The 22872-nt window shown below is 34.7% G+C and overlaps 1 protein-coding gene and 1 long non-coding RNA gene across 2 annotated transcripts in view; both read right to left on the bottom strand.

Annotated features, from left to right (window-relative positions):
- Positions 1 to 4503, bottom strand: part of pros (homeobox protein prospero) — a 79330-nt gene extending 74827 nt beyond the window's left edge. The window contains exon 1 of the mRNA XM_036373628.2: positions 4420 to 4503. The gene's annotated coding sequence lies outside the window, so the exon portion shown is untranslated. The remainder of the gene's footprint in view (positions 1 to 4419) is intronic.
- Positions 4504 to 13920: 9417 nt separating this feature from the next.
- LOC138856002 (uncharacterized) lies at positions 13921 to 14909 on the bottom strand. Its single transcript, XR_011395149.1, has 2 exons — positions 14301 to 14909; positions 13921 to 14227 (listed from the first exon to the last, which is right to left on the bottom strand). It is a non-coding gene; the product is annotated as an uncharacterized lncRNA (long non-coding RNA).
- Between the last annotated feature and the right edge of the window lie 7963 nt (positions 14910 to 22872).

The raw sequence follows: 22872 nt of genomic DNA, 5'->3' as shown, positions 1-22872 counted from the left end.
GAAGGTATTCACTGAAAAATATACGTATGTAAACAAATACATAGTTATGTAAACATGTACATACATACATATGGTATATATGTAAGTAATGAGACACTATATCTAATAACTTATATCCAGTTTAAGCATTAAATACTAAAATTATTATCTGAATTAAATTTTCAATAAATATTATTAGGTAAATGTAGAGAGAAATGTAAAAGTACTTGTTATTTTGTTCCCCTAACGCTTGAAAATTCTTAGAGAACTTTATTACTCGTATAATCGAAATAGAGAAAGGATACAATGAGTTAATCAAATTTATCGACAAACGATACATTTCTACCTTGTTAAAACTTGTGAAAAGAAAAAAATTAATCAGCTTAAAAACTGGATTGTGGCAATTTGCTAGAAAACAGAGGTAAGGTAAGCTAAGCACAAGTGCACAAATACATATGAATAGCCTTGTCTCTCGAATCTAAAAATATTAAACGATGAATTATACCATACATGCATATGTTAATTTAATTCACTTTAAAAAATCAATCATTACGGAAGCCCATAAAAAACAATTAAATTTACTTCTTTAACAAATAGATAATAGGTTTAGGTTTACAAATAAATTGAAATAGTTATGAATTTTGTTACCTTTAACATATTTAAAGGTAAGTTCCTGTAATTAATATCAATCCACATTTTATTAATGGTATCAATTGGTTTTCATTATATTAATATCTAAAAAATCCAAAATTATTATACCAAAATTAAATTGACTATTGAAACTTATATATACGATTATGAACAATATGCGTCCACTACTTTTTTTATTCCTAAATTATCTTGTAAAATAATATTATGTAAAATAATTTATGTATAAAAACAGCAAAAGGAAAAGGTCAAAATATTGGTAGACATATCAATAACTTTTTAATCTTGCAATTACATATGTATGTAGCTAAAATTTCGATCCAAAAGCTTAATTTATACGAATACAATATAAATACAACATAATTATAAAATATTCTTTACAAAAACTTGATTTTGATCGGTCAGTTTGTATGGCACCTATATGCTATAGTGACTCAATCTAAACGAGTTCTTCGGAGATTACACCATTGCCTTGGACAATAACCCATACTAAATTTGATGAAGATACCTCGTCAAATGAAAAAAACTTTCCATACAAGACTTGATTCCCACCGTTCAGTTGGTATGACAGCTATACCCTTTAGGTCTCCTATATCGGCGATTCCGACAAATAAGCAGCTTCTTGGAGAGAAAAGAACGTGTGGAAAAAATAGATAGACGGACATGGCTAAATCGATGCTGATTTATATATATATTTTATAAGGTCGCAATATCGCTCTGATATCTTACACTACAAACCGGGTTAGACGAGTGCCTCTACCCAAGAATGTCGTATACAGGTTGGATATGTTTACATATGTATATGTATGTTAAATATCTTTTTATATGTTGCAACTTCTGAACAAAAACAACCAATTCTGTACATATAATATATTATTAAGGACTTGATTTGGAACTTCAGACAAACAGTTTTTTTTCAATATTCTGCAATGCTTAGATGAAATTTCTGCTTCCGTTTTGCTGACATTTTTATTAATTCTAAGATATTAAAAGCAAAATAGGTTCGCCAGTATATGTCTACGTATGTACAGTAGGAAAATGTGAACTTGTCCTAGGAAAATTGTACCACTCATACACATGCGTAAGTTTGTTTAAGTATGTGCTTCAACGGATGTAAGCATAACTTAAAACAACAACAAAAGCAACTATGGCGCATTGCAATAGTTGGAAATTGTGAAACAAATAAAGTGCAGCGAGTTCAGAGTGTTGTAAAATGGCAACGGATGGGGTTGTTGTTGCCTTCCGACTGTAAGCACCTAGAAAAGTCGCTTCATTTAAGCGGAATGGTTGTGAGCAACGCTAAGAAGGAAAACATTACAAGCAGTTGCAATTATTTTCAGCTTAAATGACAAAACACAAGGAAATCCACGTCACAAGCATGTCTTTGCTCCAAGTACTCGCTGCTCTCCTCCTCCTGTTCTCTTCAAGTTTACTGTGTACAAGTATATGTATGTATACTTACACCTTTCATTGTGTTTTGAACTTGGTAGGATATGCAGTAACGTTTGTATGTACACATGAGAGGAATACTCATAACATGTTTTCATAATAACTGTACTACTTTCGAACAATTTTTTCTTTTTACCTACTTACGTATATTTGTAGCTGCTTCTCGTTGCATATGACCAACAACGTAAGCAACGCTGGCAAACTGCAATGCAAAGTAACTTAGCCGTATTAGTAAATGCAGATTTATGTGTGTGCATTAACCCTTATAGTTAACCAGCAATAAAAAAGTGAAGTTTTTTTGATAACAATTTTCTTTTTTAGAACAGCCTTGTTAATTTTGAAACTTGCAAAATAAAAACATGAAAAAGTAAATAACGGTTCTGTGAAGGTAACGTATATTGCCGTAAAACACATATGCATAAATAGAAAATTTCAAAATGAAATATTCAAATTATTTATACTTGTAGTTTTACTGAAATATAAATATTTAAAAGTAATAATTTTTTCTTTTAGAATGTCAATCAAAACTGGATTAGTTTTATAATATTTTTAAGATATTTTTAGATGGTGCGAAATATTGAAAAAAATTTAACTATATTATTTAGGGGCTTCAAAAAATTGATTTTGTTTTCTTTTGTTTTCTAATTAAATAGTACAATATGTTTATAATATTCTCTCGAAATTTCAGATCGATCAGAATAAAATTCTAAACGATATGACCTTCGAAAGTTTCGCCTATCACGCCACGTCACTGCACTGCTTCGAACTTAATCGCGTTTATCACAAAATTCAAATTTTTAAGGCAGTGGACATGATTTCTCGAAAATGTATCAAGCGATTTTGTTAAAATTTTACACACATCTTTGAAATAGCATTTCTAGTCATTAAGCGAAGAATTTTTATTTTTTTATAACAACAAACTTTTTCGCGCCAATACTACAGGCGACAATTTGATTTTTTGTTCAACGTCTTTCAAAAATTAAAATTTTAATAATTTTTTTTACTTCGAGATTTATCCATGTTCCAACGAAATATTTTTGGTTTTTTGATTTTATCAGAACCAATAATGAGTTATGCTGTCCGCGGCAAGGACATTTTTTTGAGACGGCAAGGGAGATGAGGTACCAACGACTAAGTTGACATAATTTTTAAATAAAAATATTACAAAATACTGTTGAAATATGTAGCTTTTATATGCTGAATGGTTTAAAATAAATATATATTTGTATATCCATATAAGAAAATAGTGGAAATACTCTGAACCTCTGAAACCCACCTGACCCCTTAATGGTTAATAATAAATTCAAATATACATATCAAATATATACAAATAGAGCGCGTAACGTGTGGCTGCTTAAAATGACTAACTCAAGAAAAAAAATCTTTGCTTTGCCGTTTTGTCGGGTTTCTTAGGTTATTGATAGCATCCTTGAAATTGAATGCGTTCGTTGCCAGCCCCTTAAGGTTGCAACCAAAGTGCCTACTTTTCATTATTATATTTTTTTCATTGGCCTAAGTAAGTGGACCTTAGGCTATTTGTGGTAAATTTTAAATGAAAACCGACTTGTTCACATGAACATACAAGTTTTCAAGCTTAGACCTATAAGTATAAATATACATATGGATGTGTTAGCACTTGCACAGCATCCATTGAAGTTGCTAGCAGCAGGATAACTTATGCAATGTTGATTAATAGTAAAAAGTTTATGAAGCAAAAAGGAAGAACATGCATGTACTAGGGATCTGCACCAGTAAACGCCGAGTATGTTAAAAATGACTAAAAAACTTGAGTTTAAATGGATTACATAAATTAAAGAATTAGGCTACGCATCTTTTCTTTTGATAATAATCGCATTTATTTATATATTTCAAATAAAATAAATTAAATTTTCAAATAAAAATCTTATGCAAATAACGCACGCGAGTGTTTTCAAAATATCATCCCAGCACTGTTAGAAAAATATAACGCCACAATATTCAAATATATAATAGAAATTTTGGTTAATATTAGTATAGAGAAAGGTTCGAATATATATTTACTGTACTAACTGGTCCAGAGAAAAATTTGAACTTTTTCAATATTATTATTTTAAATTTTCTTAAGCTTTTTATGCTAAATTATTTCTGATTGAAAATTAATATAATTTGTATTTTTCTGAATCCTAAACTGGAATCCTAAAATTCTTCATATGAAGAGAATTTAAGTATTATTACAAAATTTTAAAAATTCTTGAGGGTTTATGTTTCTTAAACGGAGCAGTGTCAAAAAGGAAAGCGAAATACCTTTAGTGTTGACACAGCAGTTACCGGTTTTCTCAAAAACGTTAGTTTTAATGTACTTACCAAAATGTTAGCGGCTTTCTCATTGGATAACTTCTCAATATGGTGTAACCTGAAATTATTTACAAAAGTACGAGAGAATGTGTGATTAGATATTTATGTCGGTATATATGCATATAAAATATTTTGGTTTTGTCAAATTTAATAGATTAAGTTATGAGATATCACTACAACTTCTTTGCTTCGAAGAGTTTTGTTTACACTGTAGCAATTGTTCCCTAGGGTTTTGCAATTGAGTGTTATTTCTCAGTCGCCAGAGTTTTTGTTCATTAAAACCGAAACTAAAACGCCCCTTTCGAGTATTCTACAGCTTTCTGCAGTTCAAGTGGTAATGGAAACATATGTTTACTGGCAGTTTCGAAATTCGTCAGACTTTACTGATAAGAAAATAACACAAGATGCACAATCACTGAAGATTTTTAATGAGTCAATTCATAAAACGCCTACAATTTCAATAATCATCTGGAAAGTAAAAATCAAACCATAGCATAACAAAAAAAAAAAAATTATTATAATAAGATATATAAAAAATAAAAAATTCAAAGTAAATAAAATGTACTAAATTAAAGCAAAACAAAAAAAAATACTAGTCACAAAATAAATTTTATTAAACTTATTGAAAAGGAAATGCGTGAAAACATGTCTACAAAAATCCACTTTACTTTCCTTTGGCAGAGCTTAAATACAGTTTTTGATATTAATATATTTTATAAAAATGCTAGGATACTAATTTTTAGTTACATAATAGAAGTTTTTACCTGTTACTTTTTTTTATTTATTACTACTAATAAAAAATTTAAAAATATGTAATTTTTGTAATGATGAAAATACATGAAAATTCTTAAAACAATTACTAGTTTAAAATAGTATAATAGCTGTGTTTTTGAAGAAGTTTATAGGTTGTATTGAAAGTTTTGTAGTGATTTGATGTTTCCGCGCAGTTTTGGAATTATCTAAATCCAATTCTCTGACAATATTGTCTCGATACTTATGTTTAATATATATGTAAATGTTAAATTTGCAATATTTTTTAAATTTAATTAATTCTTCAAACAAAGTTTGTCGAAAACAAAAAAAATTAAATAAATAAAATTTATCGAAATTAAAAAAAATAACTTTATTATAATCATCAAAATCATTTAAGATACATTCAAATATAAATAAAGATATAAAAAATCGTCTAAATAAATGCTAACGAACAGAAGAGAACGGAAGTATTTGTTAATATACAATAATATATTAATAAAAAATACATTATAACCCTGATAATTTCAATTAAAACCGAACTTATTATATACTAAATGTCTAAAAATATAATAAAGTAAATAATAATATAACAATAACATATTCCATATTGCTATTAGAGATTTAACAAAAATAGCATTACACATGACATTAGAGACTTAACCGTTGCTACAAATAAATGTTGAATACTTCAACAAATTGCAAAAATATGCCTCGGTTTAAACCAATGTCTACTCAATTTCTTGCCAACCGTTATATTTGGCTATAAGTTATAAATTGTCGTTTACGAATGTATTTACATATATAATTTTTGTTTTTTCATTTAAATTTTTATTATATGTTATGAGTTTTTAATTTTCAAAGGCATTTTGTTTATGTGATTGCACCAATACTTTCTTTCGATATTTTACCCTTAGAGTTTTACAAAACGAAGAAGCGTGGTTCCGAGTTGCTGCCATCGAACGCTCAAGCGCCCGAGCACTCAACCGTTGCAGTAGCTAGAGCGCGAGCAGCATTCTCGGCGGCGATTGCGGTTGTGTTTGATCCACAGCCAGGGCCACAATATGGACGAAAGTCGTAGGATGAACCAGCACTGGACAAACTAACTTAGCTAGACTTTGCATGGGCGACCATTTAAATGTGGGCGTAGCTGACTTAGTAGACGTCGATGATCCATTTGTTGTTGTTGAAGCTCTAGCGGTACCTTCAAGTATCGGCACCCAACAATTTATCCAGCTTACGCACACTCACACATCTACGCGCCCGTTTGAGTTATGTGCTGTGTTTCATACATTCTGTTGTGAACTTTTTATAGCAAACATACAGGTGTATCGGTTGCTTCGCTGCTGTCGGCGCACACTTCACACAACAACACAGTGGCAGCATACACATGCTGGCATTAATTCGCAGTTCGGTTTGACTTTCTGCGTTTCGCTGCACTGAATGCTTTTCACTTCACTTTCATTACCGATTACAGCTACCGATTTTTTATATTTGTTTGTAGTAGTTGTTGCTTTATTTATTGGCACATTAATTTGGTATTCACAACAGAGCGATGCACGCAACAAAAACACTGAAACACATCCAAAGAACGGCAATGCATATGATTGCCGCCAATTTTCGTTGTCGTATACGGGTAAAGCCGGATGAAGGCGTAGAGAGGAAGGTGGATGAAACCGAAAGCACAACACGCCGTTGCTTGTGGTGTTAATAAGGTGACGAGGAAATAACAATGAACGGAAATCAACTATCAACATAAAAATCGATATATGCGCCGAAAAGTATGCAACACAAAATCATGCGCGCGTAAAAACTAACACCGTAATCAACATGTCAACCTAGGGGTATGCAATGAATTTCGTCCATCTGCATTTCGAACGTACAAATTATAGAAACGTTAAGTATAATAATGACGAAGCGTCGGCAACTACATTTTTAGATTTCCCAACGACCGCACTGCACCGGTTACGGCGTTATTACAGGGTGAAGCGTGGTCCAATTATATGCAGTTTTAAACGGCATTTTTGACGTTGAATTAGTTTCAATTACTTTCCATAATTAGAATTAAATATTTTAAATGTATGCACGCGTTTTTATTACTGCTTTACTTATTCTGCATTTACTGGTATTCAATTTACAGTCTCGGTGATGTATAACTTTTTTTTATTTATTTTATATGCAATACTTACATTCGAAATGTTCACGCTCATCTATATTTAAAGAAAATTGCAGGTGACTTTATGCATATTTCTGGAGTTTTCAGCATACCACAGTAGGCACTTAATGTTTTACTATTGAGTTTGCTTAAAGTAATAGTATTTCAAAAAACCTGAGGTCCTAATTTAACTAATCCCTAATTTTAAATACACATTATTGTAATTAAGCTCAGCATATTTAGATTAGTTTTAACATTTTCAGTGCACATAAATATAACTTATTTTTACTTCAATATGCAATACTTAGTTTAATAAAATAACTATCTCACTGTTGCTAAAAAAAAAATTATCTAACATTTAAAGATGCTTGGAGTTCCAAAGATCGCATCTTCAAATTTTTCCAAATGCACTAAAATTAATTTTAATTTTAAAGGAATCTTTTTATGTTTATTTTTATTATTTTTTAATAAATTTTTTTTTTAATCTTTTGTACAACATTTTTCTGCTTAAAAAAATTATTAATCGTGTGTAGAAACGCCAGAAATATGCTATAAAATCACATTTTACATTTTCCGTACATTTTGCGGTATTATATTACGCATTGCATTATTTACCAAACACCAAAACAGTAATTTTTATGACACATCAAGACAACAATTTTGTCATTGTTAAACTTAAGAACACTATTTTTCTGCGTTTTTGCGTGATTGAAATTCTCACTAAGTTTTAGAAATAATTTAAAAGGGGACTCAATTATTTAACTTTATTGGAAAACATAATTTGTTTTGAATTTATTTAGTTCATATTTGGTTTCCATGAAATTTGGTTTACTTTTTTTCCAATCGATTTATTCTTGAAATTCGTTACAAATATTTTACTCAACAAAAACTCGATAACAAACACCCATTGAAAACGACGTACAAGTGCACGCTTAGCGTTCGTCTGCCCCAAGACGAATGTCTCACAAGAAGAATATGCCAAGTCCTTTTATATTATAATTTACACAAAATTATTTTATAACGAAACACCGCTGAAGGAGTCGCACTGCTATACTGAACTCTCAGGCAACCAGACAGTCAGCCAACCAGCCAGTTAGCAAGCGCTCAGCATCGTCGAAGAAGTTACTGTTACACACATATTCACGTTTTTGCTTAGGTGCACTTGGACTAACAGTGCCCACTCGCCCAAAAGATAAGTAGTGAGCGCTCAATATACCCGGCTGCTTAACCGGCCGACCACATTGGATCGCCCCCACCATCGCACTTCTCAAAACACTCACTCAGCATCTCCAATGCGCTGAGGCGAGCGACTCATAACAAATTCCTCATTTTCTATAATGTATAAAATATCCCTTGTTGCTGTATTTTCTCTGCAGCGTTACGAAGGAAAATGTGAAAATGAAAAGGAAGAAGAAGAAGAAGAACAAGGCTAAGTCCAAGCAGAAGCAAGCGTGAAGCTGGTGCAGAAGAATAGCTGTAGGAAATGGCCAAGCAAATAAAGTTGAATAGATAAATAAAAAAATAAATTAAGTATAATGTAGTATAATAGAGAAGATCGTATATGGTTTGGTGGAGGGGCATTACGACCAACCAACCGACCGACCGAAAGTCCGAGCGGATCGATTGTAGACAACGAGCGACACTCGACACCCGAGTGAGTATATTAAAGTATATAGTTAGTAACCGACCAAACAAATTTCCGTTCATTCGCCTGTTCGTCCTGCCTTCACTTAAACGCTACTTATTTCGTACATACGTGCATTAAGGCATACTTCGAGTTATCCCTTTAGCCCATTTCATTTATGCCAAATCAAATGTATGCGTGTCTTCAATAAATTATATCTGCGCTGCTATATATTATATATGTATGTATATCTATAGAAATATATACAATATTTATATATATTGAAATTAAGTATGAAGAAAGCCTGCGCTCGCCCGTCCGCGTGGTGGTGCCTTTTATCTAAAATACTGACTTGTCTCAACCCTCTAAGCAGTGTATGTATGTGTGCATAGACAAAAAGAGCCGAGAGCGTACATTAGTTTGTCGCAAAGCAAGTTGCGGGCTGCGAGTACATGATGCATTGAAATTGAGTGCAGAAGTTAAGACGCTGATAGAAGAAAATAATCAGCCAACCAAGTAGCACCGTGAGAGTTTATGGCCGCCTTTAGGCGAGTGAAGGCGCGTTTTTCTATGCTGCCGCTGGTGCTGAATATACTCAGCAGATATAGGCCATGCATATTCTTACTGACCATATAGCTAAAGAGCGTCACATCTAAATTAATAAGAAATGTGTGTATTAGACGCACTTGGAACTTGACGCGGCTTAGGACTGGTAGAGACCACTCTATGGGTTGGTTAGTGTCATGGCTTGTGAAGCAGTGATTTGGCTGTCATTAACGGTTTTTTGTTACTCAAAATAAAAGTAATAGATATGGTTATTCACTTCTGAGAGGCCGACTTTCATGCTGATTCGCTGTCACTACTTTGTTTACACTTGGAAATGTGAGCGCGAACGCTTTGTTCTGCGAGATGTCAGATAACTTCCTTTCCACATTTTTTTTTTTTATTAATGTCACATTTTATCGCAGTTTTATCAAATATTCAAACACTGTTCCACATATTTTAAAACATCTATTTTTAACGGCTTTTATTTAATTTAATATATTTTGTTGTCAGTTTCCGAGCCTCAAGCTAGTCGTAGTTTTGCTTAATTAATTTACTTTAATTTTAACAATTAAAAAATCAGAATTCATTTAAATATTTTATGCTTTTATTTCTCGAATATAATTTTTGTATTTAAAGTATTATTATTACGGTATTATTTTTTGTCAATGAAATCTTTCGATTTGGCCACACACACACTACAGCATGGGAGACTTGAAACGAACTAAATTATGGAATTTGTTGTGACAGTCTAAGACTCTGTGTCGCACAAAATAAAATGAATCCAAGTATCATTACGTGGAGTTGTGCTTCCAGAAAGTAGGCAGATAACTTGAGCAGCAGCTCTATCGTATACAAAATCCAACGGTGAGAAGGACTGCTGAGGACTTTAGAAATGAGGATAAGCATATGCTGAAAGCATCGCACTCGCACGTAACCCCCCACTTATCCAAAATTTCTGAAGTGTAATAAAAGCGGAGAAGCTGACGTCGTTTTCCTACGAGTTAGCTACACTTTCTTCTAGTTCGACCGCATAGATAAGTACAAGCGCATGTGACAGAAGGAGTCAGCGACTTTCGTTGGAACATAAGATACACAGTTACACCCACAAATACAAGTACAAACACGACGGTTATCTTTTATTATAATATATATTAAATATATTATTTAGATATGTAATGGTGCAGGGCGCGCAGGAGAGACTTACCACCCTCATTTGGCTGAAGCTTCACACAAACGCCAACGCACATATAATAATATGGAAGCTATACCCACGAAAGCCATGAGAGCCACACACACACACAAGTACGCTACACAGATTTGCTTTCGTATACACTTCAGTGCAATGAAGTAAATTTATGCGTAGAAATTCTGGTTTAGGTTTTTGTTAGTGTGCGTCTCATTTCGTTGTTAGCTCGTTCGGTGAATGATAAAGAAGAAGATGCAAAATGAGGTGGCAAGTCGACGAACGGACACGGTTGCACACGTAGACAAGGCACTACATACATACAACGAAATGCTACACACTTAAGTACCGTTCGTGCACATAGCCTAAGATAAACTAGAAGAAGCATGCACGTCGCCGTGGCGTATACGCAACCCCTGTGCCAGGCGATGCTGGTGCTTGTGCTTCTGCGTGCTGCCAGAGAAACACATACAGACGTTTTAGTTGAGAAGTATTTCATCTCTTCATTCGTGTGTGTGCCAAAGAAGAACAACACTAAGGCAAACTCACTCAGAATGGTGCGGCGATTGAGACGGCGTCCAAAATCTAAGCAGCGAGCGCTCTCATGCTAAGCAAAGTGGTGGAAGCGCTGCAGCAGCACATTTGCCTTCCGTTCAACCGTAACCCCGTAAGTTGAGTTGAATAAAGTTAAGTTGCTTGCAGATAATTGAGAAGATGAGAGATTGTTGGCGTTCACAAACAGAGGAACGGGTTGTGACAGTGTATATGTGTCGTCGTTAATGTATACGCACAGGTACGGACTGTCTGCGTAGATTGCGTATGGTCGGCCCAAAACTTTACTCAAAGCATTGTTTTGACGCTGGCGGGGAGTGAATGTCGCCGTATTAGGCATAGATAAATGAAAGGAGTTGTCGTAGCAAGCCTGAAGTTATTACTCTATTCTTACCCTGGTTGATAGTGTTTCTCTGATATTTCGTCGTTATCAGCTTTTACAAACGCTTGCATTTTTGTTAAATTCTAGTTTTTACAGTACACAGCAAATATTGCACTACACCTTCGTCCATTTCGTCGTACTGAGTCAACTTTTTTAGTTTTTAGCTTTGTTTCGCTGTTGGACTAGAATTTTCGAAAATGTCTCAAATTTCTTTAGTATCTGGGCTTGAATGAATTTCCCGTTTAACTTTTTGATTTTCGAAAATTGTTGTTTTTAAACTTTGAATATAATAATTGGTTTTTCTTTTATATATATTTGTTTAGTTTTTCAATGTACTTAGTTAACTTTAATTAGCCGGTTAATGTGTGTTAAAGAGGACAACAACAGAAAAACGAAATTGAAAAACGCGAAAAATTAAAAAAATTGTACGACAACGTTGATGTGAAGCTTTGTACTAAATCGAAAAAATCATTTAGCCCGGTTGTTTGGTGGCGCGTATAGTTCGCGGCGACGCCATCGACGACGCGCGCGAATCAAAAACGAAAAAAAAACAGCTATTTGAATTATATACACGGTCACAACGCGCTCACATGCAAAGGAAGTCCATTGTTTGTGTTGATGTGCATTTGTTTGCGGATATGTGAAACTGGTTGTAATGAAGCAGGGGTCGTGGTGGTGTGCGCTGAGGGCAGGCTGGCGGAAAACGGCGAAAAGCATGAAAAAGTGGCAGAAAATCGAACGAAAAAGTCGCGCATTCGCCGCGTGAGTGGAATGGAGTTGGCTTTCCATGTACAGCGATTGCAACGCATGTAAGCGAAGTATAGGGGGCGTCAGGGTTAGCGGCAGCATTGTTTAGTGCGGCATGAAGAAGATACTAAGATTGATGCTGAGCCTGTTGGCATCACTACCATTTGCCACTCTTCACTCTCACATTCTAAACACATTCTAGACGGGCTTGAGGGGGCTGGCAATACTCTAGCGGTGTAGTATGCGCGCGCATCAGAGAGCGAGAACCAGAAATGGGCTAAATAACATTTACTTGTACCTATGTATGTGTATACCTATACAAAAGCCGTGAGAGCGTCAAAAAAGCCGTGTGTTGGTGTGGCTACAACTCTCTTAAATAGTTATGTAGTATATATGCTGGTGCATTTCTCGTAACTTTTTACATCCTTCGCCTAACACCTGTTACCACCCTCTGTACTTATTTCCACTATAGAGAGCGGCACACTAAGCGAGTGCAAACGCAATTTCTACTCTGGGTACTCGATTTACCGCATAGCGGTTGGTTTGAGCTAGATTCAACCCAATGGGTGGTGAGGCAAATACCCAAGGTTTTTTTAGTTCAGTTTTGAACATTTAATTTTTGGCCCGCTGATGTGAATGGAGGAATTCTTAGAGCAAAGCGAACATGTTTTGTCTCATTTTGCTATGTAGCAAATCAGTTTCTATTTGTTATTTAGTGGTGGCTCATCACCAGGCTGTTAACGGCAAGATTGCCTACTCTGCGTTTCAAGATAACGCAGCTGAGAACACGATGGGTGTCTTTAATCCTTAGCTCAAATATTAACTTGCTTAGATAAGTTGCTTTTCAGTGAAGACCACGGGGTAGCAACGGATACCCCTTTTTATTTGCTTAGATATTTTAAGGAGAATAAATTCGTTTGTGGAGCAAATGTGTATGGTTTTTTTTTGACTTTAGATTGACACAATTTTACAATGCACGGAGGATGTATAATGATATCTAACGTGAATTAAATCCAGACTTGAAAGCTTAATACTAATACTTGTAGTATAAATTAGGAAAGCATTTGAACTCCAGAAACGGACAAATAAATATTAATTCAACGGCCTTAAAATGAGATAATAGTGCAGTGAGCAAGAGAAGGGAGGGAAGAGCAAAACTTTTAAAAACGAATTTGAATCTCCATGCCATATAAATATATTTTTAAATAAATATTGCTTTCAAAGCATTTAAGTCTTATTGAATATTTCTAATTATTTATGATCGTTATATACCACATATACATATAAATAAATGTATATCCAGTATATCGTAATACTGAATCAAGATTTTTTTTTTACTTTTTTCGTATTGTATGGTAATAAGTAATAAGTAATATATTTATCAGGGAGTTAGGAGACTAACTAACTAATAAGACTAACTTGCTAATAACATTACTTCATAATTAATTAGCTAATAACTTCATCATACCTAATTAAATGTGTCAATATTTTTAGATCATTAGAAACCACTATGCAATGTATTTCATGGTAAAAATCTTGAGTTCAAATGCGTATTAAAAATTTGCTTAACATTTCTTTTGACCTTTTTCAAAGTTTTGCACTTTATTCAGTTAGATTTAACAAACCAAAGGCTTAACACTCGTTTCTCGAGTTAAAAATACTGAGTCATGTGCAATATTGTTACATCTCACTTAAATAGACTTTTACTTCTTTTACATTTAAGTAGACCAGAGACAGTAGCGAATCCAAAACTTCTTTCTGGGGTGGTTTTTTTCCTTCCAACATATTTTTAATATTGATGTTACTTCGTAAATTCTCCTGAAATTGAATTAAAATCTCCGGTAATCTGTGTTAGGTCTTACAAGTTTAGATTAACCACTATTAAGACATAGGTAAGAATGAAAAAAAATTTTAAATTTAATATTAATTCGAAAAAAGCTATTTCACCTACAGGACGGTTTATAGATGTTATTTATCCATAATTTTAATTAGTTTTTTTAGATGGGATCTCAGTATCGTCAAGTGCATGTAATTGCTGTATTTTTGTTGATGTTGTTTATAGTTGTTAACAATCTGCCTGCTAATCTGCTCATTCAGCAACAGTGGCAACAAACCCATGTGATTATTTTGTTTGCTCTTGATGAACATTTGTGATCAGTCGTCGCCGCCGCGGCACATCCCTTATATAAATATCGATAGAATTTTTACTTTGAAGGAGTACTAAATTCGCAGTTTTAAACACATTTCTTGCAAAATTTTTGGTTTTTATTTTATTGATGAATTAAAAAAATTGACACTTAAATTGATTTACGTATGAACGGTTTTGAAACGTTATTTTGAGGTCAGAACTGAATTTAATGAGTAAACACAGTGAACACAGGCTCGATGAAGGACGACAACAACGGCGACGGCGACGACGACAGGAACGGCGGCGCCGGCGATGCGATTTGTGAACCTTTAATGGCTGTTATAAAGTTGCCGCGGATCGTTTGAAACAAAATCAGTTCAGGTAGCACTAACCTAATCGCCGTATAATGTCGGCTTGTGTGGATTAAAACTAGCGTATTATATATAGTACTTTTATCAATTTAGTGTTTGCAATAACTAAGCGTAAAGAGAAAATTTTATTTACTTTTCCTAATAAAAAGTTTTGCTTTCATAGGTTAAATAAAAAATCGCGAAGTCTCCTATTATTTAGAGTAAGTTTTTACTTCTATATTTTATGTAAGAATATTTTTTGTTTGCTTTTGGTAATAAACTGGTATTAACACATCGCATAGCATATCATCTTATCAGAGTCACACAGTTAAGGTGGTTGGGCACATCACTTTTTCATATGGCATTGCTCACTTTTACCGCTCACTCATGTTTTGTTTATGCACATACATAGGATATGTAAACCTATTTTTATGTATATATATTTTCATGCAATTAATTATTAAACATTATTTTTATATGTATTCGTCGTTGCTACCTATGTATCTACGCGCACCAACACTCACTTATGGAAACACACACGCACGTTATGCAGCCGCAGCATTAGAATTCAGCAGCAACAACACTCGATTTTGTATGTATAAGATGCAACTTATTTTATATATATTATATATATATATATACATATATTTATGTATATATTATATTATATATATAGAAAATAATATAAGAAGCAGCTCCGTAGTGCTTTCTTCGTTGGCCGCTTCCATTCAGTCAGTGGCAGTGTAGCGACTGTTGCTGATGGTACTGCCAAGAACGCGTGCGTTGAGCACACTTTGACTTTATGATTTTTAATATTTTTTATTTAATCAAATGTATTAATGTTTATATTACAATTTAATGCTGATGAGTTTGGTTACTTTCTAGTTGAACAACGTTCGTTTGGTGTTTGACAATTGGACTACGTTGCGTGGCAAGGCGCCCGTGCGTTACAGAGATACCCGACCGTTGCGTTTGTGTGTTTTACCGAGAATATAAAAAAGCAATGTTGTACTCAAAAGACGTCTAAAAGCCGTATGCCAACTGATTCCGGGACGATGGATGCGTTCGGCGGCGCATTCATCGTCGTCATCATTGCCATCGTGGTAGACAGCGACGTTGCCGCTACCATTCCCACCTACAGCGCTCCGCTCACGCCGCAATCGCCATCGCTAACATCGTTGTTCTCATCGTTGTTCTTGTAGTCATGCCATGCTTGCTGCATGTATGTTGCATTCTCCGGTTGTTGTTGTTGTATTCGCGCAATATTTGTTTTTTGCTGGACATTACGCGCGCGAAAGTTCCCCCACCTCCTTCAGCCCAAGCAACCCACTGCCGCTGCTGCTGCCAAACGCACTATATGAATTGTACTTAAGTAGAGTTGCAGCCTCAATATGCCTTGCCGTTTTCATCTTCCAGCTTTTCGCTAGCACCCCCCACCCTCCTATTCTATATGGGCGCATACAAGGAACCGTTATATACCTGCACACTCGCAGCTAGCATACGAGTAGAAACATGCACTCGCAAAGGAGAGCAAGCCAACAAAAAGTTGCAACGCGCCTGTATGCAAGTGCGGCATGCAGCATGTACAAACACATATCTAGATACGTGTTGTCAGCTTACTGTATATATATTCATGTAATTGTGTGAGGAGCTGGATATGAACATAGCCTGTTCGAAGTTTATGTGTTTTCAATCCAATGTGAATTCTAACCATCACACATGCCCTTCTCCAATAGTGGATTTTGGTAGGCCTTTCCATTTAGTTAGACTATGTAGACTATATCGGCGGCTGTGGTTTTCAAATGTATGAAAAAATATTGAATCCTCTCTAAATGTTAGTATCTAACGATATATAGGAAAGTGGTTAGCCAATACTAAATTGAAACGAAATTTGGAAGTTGCATATCTGGAGTTCACAATCTTAAAAGGAAGCAACTGTTTTAGTTACACTCGTGTTATGCTTAAACAAATTCTGACTGATTATCACCCTTATTATTCTAAATTATGGATCGACGTAACATTATGCGATTCCAGTCACATACGGTTTGTACAGATATTTAGCGAAATACCCTAAGGATTATATATGCTCTGAAGTAAATATATACTTCTTTATATACACAACGCAAATGCAACGAAACAACAACATTAAGGGTTCTTGTAACATAACGGCATTAATGTTAGGTGCTGATACTGACAGTTGTCCCTCTATTTTGGTTCAAACGATGGCGATAGAGCGTCCATTGAATATCTTTTTCCATCGGCTGGCATCAAATGCATTTCAGTCTGATTTCCTCTGGCGTCGAATAGTCGTAACTGCAATGCAATATATGTAAAACTATGTGCATATATTTAGGCGCCAAAGCAAATCCTGCCAGTGCAACGACAGACACCACATACCGAATGCAGACGCGAGTGAAATTGCAATCACTGCATCTGCTGTTGCATGCGTTGCTACCCCAAAATTTGTACCCTACACACAAATTCTAAATCGTATGCCGAAAAGAGACAAAATGCATCGAAAGTGTATGCACACGCGAAATATAAAAATATATATATGCACATATATACATGTAAATGGCAACACGCATACTGTGAAGGAAGCCTCTAATACATTTATATAGCTACTTGTACACTAGTGAAACTTAGCTGTGTTGCACATTATGTGTGTGCCGCATAGAATGGTATGCACCTTGTGTACTTGTGTGAGTGCGAAATGCACTTCTACTTAATGCAGCTCCATTCATCTTAAATTTACCAACTAGCTAGCCAGCTATAGTTACATATGTGCTTGCATTTCATTGCCTGTTTCCTAACGAGTATTCTCCTAGCTTTCCATTCGCTCTTCGCTACGTTTTTGCGTGTAGGTACATACATATGTGAGTATCTAAGCCACTGTAAAGTGAAAATGCCTTTGTAGGCTCCCGCTATGTACAAAGGTCCCATGTTTCACTATGTTTCATTTTAGTTGAACTTCCCCAACGCCACTGTGGCGGAGAAATATCCTTTGTTGCTCTGCGCATGCTCAGTCACTCAGAGTCGATTGTCATTTATGTACAATTCGATACTTGTTTGCATAGAAAAACGAAATAAATTCAGTACAACTACAACTTGATGCGATACGATTGTACGTAACAACATATATGTTTGTATGTCCTTTCATTTATGTTTGAATGTTTTTATGTATGTATGTGAGTATTGTTGTGTTTATAATCGCTGTGAACGCTTTGAGCGCTTTAGGTTTCACGCGTTTCAAGCGCGAACGCATTTCTTATGATTGAATTTTAATTGGGCTTGCTCATCGTGGGCTCTAACATACTTTTAGGCGAATGTAGTCTAAAACAGTTTATGTAAATAATTTGTAATTATTTGGTTATTTCTTTATTCTTCTAACTCATTTCTCACAAAATTGCTAATATGAAAACTTTTGATGTTAGACTGGAAATCATAAAGAAAAGACGATAAACATTTATGATATTTTAAATATTTTTTGGTCACTTATTAGGCGGTTAAAACAATATGACAAATAATTTCTCAAACATTCAAAATATTTAAAATAATTTATCAGCGTGAAATAATCGTCAGCCGTTAAAATTCAAAACCCTCATTTTTATGACGGCCAGTACCGTTGTATAAACTGAACCGGACATATTAAATTTGTAACACCTAGAAGGATACATCGGAGACGCTATAAGATAAATGATCAGTATGACGAGCAGAGTTGATTTAGACATGTCCATCTATCCGTCTGTCTGTATGCACGCGAACTAATCCCTCAGTTTTTGAGATATCGATCTGAAATTTTATATACGTTCTTTCCTCCCTAAGAAGCTGCTCATTTGTCAGAATATTAGACCACTACAAGTATAGCATATAGCTGCCATATAAACTGAACGATCAAAATCAAGTCCTTATATGGAAAGCATTTATATTTTTGAAGGATAGTATAGTTTCGGTGCAACCGCAGTTACGGTTTTTTCTTGTTTTTCGTTGAAAGAAGTAAAGGTTAAGGATCAGGATCGCCTCAATCCATCGAAGTTTGTTTGTATGATTGTATAATGGACGTAATACTTATTCATTCCTAGATTATATGTTTTTATCCCCAATACTTTTCTTACCAAATATCTGTGAGTGAGTTTTGGATGACTGGAATATGAAAAAACACCCAATACATAGCATGTTATTATTGTTATTATTGCAATTTATAAGAAATACAATTTACTCAAAGTCTGTAAGTAGATATTTCAATCTTATCACAGCTACTGTATTGAAGAAGCTGTGAACCGATCTTTTGCATATTTTGGCTGATGATCTTGCTTTATATAAAAAAGATCATTTAATAAGGAATACAAAAAGCTCAAATGTGATAAAAGAAGAGAAAATATCAATATGTCAGCTGTCTAAATACCATCTTAAAAGAAGTTCTACCAAAGATCTCAGACACTAATACATTTTTAAAACACATTATTTAGATATTTATAACGGCTTCTCTCTCTAATTTTAAGTCCAACGTGAACTTAAACAGTTTTTTCAAGCGAACAGGCAACAAATATAATATTTTGCACATCCGTGTGTTCTTAATTGTTATAGGACAAATTGAATTTGTTATAGTTTTGAGGTCGCTTCTGAATTTGTTGATTTTAAGATGTTTTTTAAGTGACGACGGTCGCATTGGTTCAAACAATTATCGATCGACTGCGCATTACGCATTCAATGTCCTGAGATGGTCTTCAAATTAAACTGCGGTTGTTCTGTGTGACCAAGTTCACTTGATTGATAAATATATACCCATTTGTGTGTAGTTCCCTTAATACTAAACAAAAGTTTGATTTATAACTGACGCATAAAATCAACAAGCCCCAAGTATAATACACCAAATTTGAATTTCGAATATAATATACTCAATCGAAACTAATTACACTTAGGATATAAAAGTTATAAATCAATGCTAAACTAAGCGTTTGTATAATTTTTTTACTCACCCTAAACTGAGAATACATGAAAATATCACAATATTTTTTACTGATATCCTCCTGCTGTATACTCGGAGTGGGTCATGCCTTTTTATTTCGCAGTACGTAGTGGTTGTGGTTTTGTCTCCAGCGCTAAGATCTCTTTTTTCTTCGAATTTGTTTTAATTAATATTTTATTAAAATTATGACTAGGTTTTATTTTTCGTTAAAAATTACGTTTTAGTAAAAATTTCTCTTCGCTAAATTTTGCTTTATGCTTGTTGTTTCTTTTTTTGGTTTTTTGGTTGATTTTTGTTGATTTTGTGTTACTTTTGATTCAGGTAATTTCGTAGTTTGCAAAAATCGACGCCAAAAGTGTTAACGTCTGAATTTATTGAATTTTGCTTTGTAAACAGGTCTAAAATTCATGTATAATATTCATATTGGCCAAAAGTGTTTGACGAAACGACGAACGTGACGATTAACCAAAACAATAACAAATATAAAATGGCCGGTAAAGATTCCTTTTTTCTAAAAAATTCAGACGTGTATTGAGATTTCTATTTACGGTGACGTGACGTGGCAGGGAAATCAAATTCGATGAATCGGACTCGAACTCTCCTTACCGACGCTGCTTGGTTTTTCTTCTATTTTCTATATTTTTTCCGGTTTATATATGTATGTGTGTAGCTGCTTTGGCTAATGGCTTGTTGGCTGGTTGGGTTTGTTGCTTTTTGAGTTTAATTAGTTGTTGTTGCGTACAACTTAGAGTTGAGAACACAAAATTGTCCTTTGTTAATTATTTGTTACTTCAGTTAAATGGTAACTGATTTTGCACATGTTAATTGTGATTAGTTTTATTGCTGTTGTTGCCGCCTACTATTGATATTCTATTATGGGTGTTGGTACTTTGTAATTGTTGTTGCTGTTGTATTTACCATTGCTATTGCATAATGACATTAAGAATTTCAAAGAAAATACTATTGAAGTTTTTATATGAATTCTTTACGGCTGTCACATGTTTGCCTTTCGGTGCGCTGGCGTTCAGGAGGGCGTGGCCAAACTTAAGTGTAGTATTTCGACTGAAGATGTAGGATCGTTGAAATTTGCCGTTAGCAATTGATTTTTTGGCCTTAGTGAAATAAAGCTGTGAGAACACATATTTCAAGATACGAAATTTCCAATGAAAATGAGAAATTTTACGAACCAAATGTCGTATGCAGACCGAAGGTAAGATGTGGATGTAACGAAGGCTGGATACGTTGGCAGAGAATTTTTCAGTAATCGCCGCTTTACAATTTAGCAAAAATTCCAAATATAAAATAAAATTTAAGCATATGTGTCGAGTCAAAAGATATTCAAAACTTTTAAGTTTTCACTAACACAAGTACGTTGCAAAGTCTTAATATTCAATATCAAAGAGGAGGAAAGAAAAGTTTAATATCTCACTCTGTATTTATGTAATTGGGTTTTTTTCTTATACTATTCAGACCACTTTCACCGAACACTGAATCACCCGTACTTAATTTTCGAAGGTGGGCCTATTATATGAAGACATGACAACATCAGGCAGCAACGATTCCTTTAAGTCAATTGTACTCTCATCTTTCAACACATCTATAACGGAACTCTCTTTCGTCATCAGCTTCTCATTCAATACAAAGTCATTTTATTGAATTCATGGTGTTTACTTTTATTTTCATCTTAAACCTCACATCAGTTCTTGCTCTTTCCTTTATTCTATTTACTGTTTGTACGGGGCGAGATTTTGTCTTTCGTGTTTCTTAGCTGCTTGATATTTCACTATTTGCTACACAGTTCACAGTTCACAGTTCACAGTCGGCATTTACACATACACTTTTTAGCATATCTAATGAAGTCCGCTTGGAATAGTTGTTTTTGTTACTATTGTTACTATTGTGGCTATAGTTGTAGTTGTAGTTTAGGTCTTCTAAAACTAAAGAAAATTGCTTTGGCTGCTTGATATTCGGCTGGATTTTTTGTTAAGAAAAGTTGAACTTTTGAATTTGTATTTGGAAAAGAATTTTTTAGAAGACTGCCACAGCCGTTCGCTGAAAAACGCCGCGCCTGCTTCGCGTTTAGCAGTTTTCTGTTGCAACGACATTCAAAATGTTGACGACGTCGACAACGACAACGGACAGCAAAACGACAACAAGACTAGCAGCTACGTTGGCTTCAGCGCCACCAAGCGCCACTAAGCGCCGGCCGCGACCAACACAGCGAAATCGGCCAAATTGGTGGCTGATACCGCGGATGGGCTGTTTGATGCTATGCTGCGGTCCAACGAGAGTAGGAGGTGCTGTTGAAAAAAACCTTACAATGTGATGATTTTGATAGTAATGATTATGTTGGCGTTGACGAAGTTTCCGTTATTGCAAATATTATATTTTTTTCCGCAGCTATCGGTGGAGGATACATCAATGCTGAAGGCAAAAACAATAACTGTCATGTGGACTGTGGTAGTCGCGATAGTCGCTGTAACTAATGATCTAAATCCTACTGCCCAAATATGAGCACAGACATCTACAACAACTACAACAGCGCGCCACACTGGTCATTTGAAACGCGGCAGCCGTGCAAAATAACGCGACTCACACATAACCACACACAAGTTGTTATCATGTAAATGCATTTGCGAACCCACTTAATTTTGAACACACACACACACATATATATACATATACGGGCTAAGAGCATACATACATACGCGGCAAATGTTCTGGCATACATGCAAGTGGCTAAGCAAACAAAAACGAAATGCATACGTTGCATCGAGAACTAGCAACGCCGCCGATTGCAAATTCGGATGTATCGCGAAAACAAACACAGCTGCGCTGCAATAGAGTGGACTACCCCACCTTCTTCTTTCCCACACTGTTGCCAGGTTGAATGAGCATCAAACTCGCGGATCGATCTGCCTACGCCTATGTCGCCTAAAATGCTGCAATACAAGTTGATGCGCGCTCAATCACTTTTCCCTGGTAACGCCGCGCAGTGCAACTGGCTTTACACTGCAACACGCATACACACATGGGTGCATGTGAATGCAAGCACTATGATTTGCTAACGCACTCG

The sequence above is a fragment of the Bactrocera oleae genome, chromosome 2 (assembly GCF_042242935.1).
Source record: "Bactrocera oleae isolate idBacOlea1 chromosome 2, idBacOlea1, whole genome shotgun sequence".
Taxonomy (NCBI): domain Eukaryota; kingdom Metazoa; phylum Arthropoda; class Insecta; order Diptera; family Tephritidae; genus Bactrocera; species Bactrocera oleae.
Note: the sequence above shows the minus strand (reverse complement) of the source record. Positions and strands in the feature narration are given on the sequence as shown.